This window comes from Propithecus coquereli, unplaced genomic scaffold (genome assembly GCF_000956105.1).
Source record: "Propithecus coquereli isolate 6110/MARCELLA unplaced genomic scaffold, Pcoq_1.0 Scaffold836, whole genome shotgun sequence".
NCBI classification, from domain to species: domain Eukaryota; kingdom Metazoa; phylum Chordata; class Mammalia; order Primates; family Indriidae; genus Propithecus; species Propithecus coquereli.
Genome location: NW_012154574.1, coordinates 109515 through 114235, shown reverse-complemented (window position 1 = coordinate 114235; position 4721 = coordinate 109515). Strand labels below are relative to the sequence as shown.

The 4721-nt window shown below is 46.9% G+C and overlaps 1 protein-coding gene across 1 annotated transcript in view; it reads left to right on the top strand.

The window, feature by feature from the left end:
* The window catches only part of LOC105825941 (Ig heavy chain Mem5-like), a 27684-nt gene that overhangs the window by 4891 nt on the left and 18072 nt on the right, over positions 1-4721 (top strand). The window lies entirely within an intron of this gene.

Below are 4721 nucleotides of genomic sequence, written 5' to 3'. Positions count from 1 at the left end.
TTTTTTTATTTCTGAATATTACAGGGGTACAATTCTTTATGTTACATATATTGCATTTGCCCCGCCCAAGTCAGAGCTACAAGCGTGTCCATCCCCCAGACCCCGAAGGCAATCACAGCAACAACAAAAATAAGTAAATGGGACCGGATCAAATTAAGAAGCTTCTGCACAGCCAAGGACACTATCAGGAGAGCAAACAGAAAACCTACAGATGGGAAGAAACACTCGCAGGCCACGCATTTTATATTCTGTAAGTCTTTCCATCCATGTCTATATGCAGATCACATGCAAACTGGTCCCTGTTGTGGAAACATACAGACCTCTCGAGCAGCTCCAGCTGCTCTCTCATGGATTCGGGGCATCTTCAATGTTCAGTGACAGAGAGGATGTTGTGAATATTTCAGTTCTTTTTTTTAAGATAAGAAAGTCAGCGTAGTAGGGGGACAGCACCAGTATCAGTGTTTACACTAAATCCACCTTACAAGACCTGCAACTGCTGCTCACTTTCTCCAGGTATATATTTTGTCCTCAGACCGTCATGCTCACCTACGTGGGGAAGATGGGAGCATCCACCCATGGACTCTCCCCCACTGCACACACATTCCAGCATCTCTTGGCTATGGGATGGTGGCATTTATGTGTGGGAGCAAAGGCCATGGTGTGATGTCATGTCTCTGCCTCCCCAGAATCTTGTGATAATGGCGTGATGTGCTATGAAGTTGATGTGGGCCAGGTGAGGAAAAGCTCACGTAGACGTGCAGAAGTGACATCTATTTTGAAATAAGATTCGGAATCTGTTTGGAAAAGACGGATGATGGCAGCTCCTTATAATTTGGCAATGAGGTGGCGATAGACAGACGTAGGGGCCATTGTGGTTTTGTCTCTGATAGCCTGGTGCACGGTCACTGCACTGAGCGTGTGGGGATTCCAACATTGCAACGGCAGAGGTCATATCCTAATGAGTTTAATTATCATCAAGTCAATTATGCATTTAACTTGCATCTGTGTACATATTGTCAAGACCTGGGATTTCCAAAGAATACTCCACTGGAATTACTGGAATCTAAATATATTCCTCCCTTACTCGTTGTGTAAACATAGCCACAAGTAATCCTAAAGGCACTGCCCTTGCCAAGACGGTGACTGTTTCCTGCCCTGCTAACCTATTGCATGAGAAGCTTATATGTGTTGGGCAGCACCACGTGTTCCTGAGATGGGCCACTTGGAGTGATGCCAGGTAAAGTTAGGGGCTGGTGCTGCTCCTACTCCTGCTCCTATTCATTACCATGAAAGGTCCACAGATTCAGGTACATCTGCATCCTGCTAGATTGCATCCCTTCCCCACAGTACAGGGAACTGTGCACATTCATGCAGGAAGCCCCCTTGCACTGGACGTGGTGGCCACATACCTGCCATACCAAATTCCTGACGCAGGTGAACCTCTCAGTCAGGCCAGCACCTGCCAGTAAACCCCATGTTTAGTGTCTTTTACTGTGAGGTGGAGCCCTTGGCCCCAGGAAATATCAGGCTGACACCATTAATTGAATTGCATGCCCGGTAATCACACGGCTAGTGGTCCTGAGTGAGGCCTTGGGTTTGGAAAAACACACACCCGGGCTGGATCCAGTCAAGGTGAGTTGCTGTACCTCCCAGAGTCAAAGGTCTCAGTGAATTTGATATCACATGATCTTTGCCTCAGTTAAGGAGCCCTGTTAAGGTTACCGCTGGTATATTTTGCCCACAGACTTCAATTAGGCAGAGGGAGGGCCTCAGCATGCCTTGGTGGGTGAAAGTACATGAAGTTGGGAGATGCAAGTCATCCAGCCGTGCCACTGTAGTCACTTAATTCAAGGACCATTTGGGCAGTGCTGGAGTCACTGGCTGCCGAGGATGACTGTCGTCCACTGGCTAATTCCATGCACGTGACTGTCAGGGAAATTCCACAGGGAGAGCACTCTAAAGACACTGAGATGCAATGCACGGGTCTTCTCGCCAAGGCCAGATGACACACTCATAAATAATCCACATGCTGGTGACAGGTGCTGCCTGCAGGGAGAAAAAATCATGACGGTGATTTTTATTACCTGCTAACACGCTCCCAAATGTCACGTCACCACTTCAGATTAAACAAGAAATGTTCCACAGGTTTCCAAGTCTGAACAGGGGCGTAATCATGGACACTCCGTGGTGCACACAGGCAGGGCCCACCTCCCACACAGGCTTCCATCCAGTCACTGCATCAGGTCCTCTAACAGGGGACTGGGGAATAGTCCTCTGTGAGATTCTCTGTCGTACTGGCTGTGGGAGGTAAATTATGGTGTGATTTAAGTCTGTTATCTGCCATGAATTATTTTTTGTGAGTGGTGAGCAGAAGATGTATAGAAGGAAATATTGGAAAAGCTCTTCTACATGTAAGCTTATACCAGGAGGTAGCCACGCTCCCAGCAAAACAGGTCCCAAGGCAGGATCATCGCAATAGATTTGGAAATAATAGTAATAGAGAAATAATATAGATGGAGAAATAATTGAGACAGAGACAAACTGTAGGTTAAAGTGATGAGGGAATCAGGGGTCCTCCAGCATTCCCGTGGGCTGAGGGGGCCTGAGTGAAATCCCACATCAGTACTTACTGTTAAAGCAAATGTTGTCTTTTGTTAAAGAATGATGTGTACAGCCCATTATTTGAGGTTTCCAGGGGATCCTTACCTAATTCTGTCTAAAAGAATTGACGGTTACAAATTTTTCTAAGATAAGCATTGTAAGGCCCAAGTTAGAGGCAGACGTAGCTGAGCATATAAATTACAGACAAAATGTATAAAATGAGAACACTGAGTCTGTGTACTACTCTAATCTACTTCTTTTAAACACAGAGACATGTAGTCAGGAGTGAAGCAGGAATAGCCTCAAAGTCTAGGATAGTTCCAGCTGCACATTATCTGCTGTGCAGGCATGTTAATCAGCTTCTCGACCACATACCCTAACCAAGATTCTGCCTTACAAAAAAGCTCGGGGCTATGGCTGGCAGCAAAGAGGAATTTTGCTGTGCAAACATCCTCTGACAATGCCTGACTTTGATCGAAGCAACTTCTATTCTGTGAGCTAACACGTCCACAGATTATTTCAAGGCAAAGACCTGCAAAACTCCTGAAAGCTTTTCTGTCTCTTGGCCTATTTTTCCAATAAGCTCATGACAAGAGTTTCTTGAGACCACAGTGGTAATCACAGCAATGTCAAAAATTGACATATGGGTCTTGATTAACCTACACCAAGGTCCCTTGCAGGGATTCCTTGGTCACAAAGAATGCAGCATGTGCTGGCACTACAGAGTGCTGTGGCACCTGGGTCTACAGTCAGGGCTAGAGGTGAGATTAATTCCTATCAACACACCGTGGTGACAACTTGTGAAATCTTTCTTCTTACTGCCACAATGTTAGGCAGAGATTGGTTAGATGTCCTGGTTCCCAGGGAGGATAATGCCTACTGGGGGCACAGTGTGCTCCCCTGAATGTGAGACCTGGTCTGATGCTCCTCAATTGGGGTCTTCATGACTGTGGACCAGTCAACAGTGAAAAGCACTCTCCCACTGATACGCATTAACTTTGCTTTGAGGCTGAGCTTGTGTGTATCCACGGAGGCAGGGGCAGTCCCTCAGGCCTAGGCAGTGTCTGTGGGTTTTTCCACTGCACTCACCACTGGGGAGGACAATTGCAAAACCACATTCCTGAGCATGGCCAAGGACCAAGCACAATGGCTCTGCAGTGCTCAGGCCTGAGTCATTCCATCAGGAAACAACACACAGCAAGCTTCATTGCAAAGTGGTGCGCATGTGTTGGAAGGATCCACAGTGGAGGTGGGAGGGGACACTAGTGAATGTCCAGTATGACCACAGGGCCACCTGCAGCAGTGGACAGTGGCCCTGACCACTCACACTGACATTGTGACTTCCACAGAGATTAGGGCTGGCTACTGTGCCAAGCATTTGACAGCCCCATTGACTGAACCTGGGCCCGTGTGGACCTGCCTGGCAAGAGGGAAATGTAAGGACGAACTTCAGTGGATTCCTGCTTGGCCACACTCTTGTGCCCTGGGCCCAAAGCAGAGGAAGCAGCAGTTGCATTGGACAATCTGTGAGACCTGAATCCCCTCAGCTGAGTGAGGCTCATGTCACAGCTAATGCACAACAGTGTCACGGGCAGTGTGGATTCTGAGGCCCAAAGTGTGATGCAACCTTGACATTGTAACACTGGAATGCAGCAAAATGGCATCATGTTCTCATTACCTAAAGGGGATTTTGCAAACCCTCTGAAGCATGTTCACACTGATCCTGGAGTTGGTTCAGGGCAGCAGTAGGGTCTAATTTGGGGAGCACAGGATACCGCAGGTACCTCTCCCCAGGTGTGTGCTTGGTCTTCCACACATTGCACAGCTCCTCTATGCTTCTCTTTTTAGAATTTCATCTTTAAAATATCATGACCTGTTTTAGCAGCACAATTCACAATTGCAAAGATGTGGAAACAACCCAAGTGTCCATCAATGCATGAGTGGATTAATAAAATGTGGTATATGTATTCCATGGAGTACTATTCAGCTTTAAGAAACAATGGTGATATAGCATCTCTTGTGTTCTCCTGGAAAGAGTGGGAATGCATTCTACTAAGCCAAGTATCCCAAGAATGGAAAGACAAGCACCACATGTGCTCAGCATCAAATTGGTATTAACT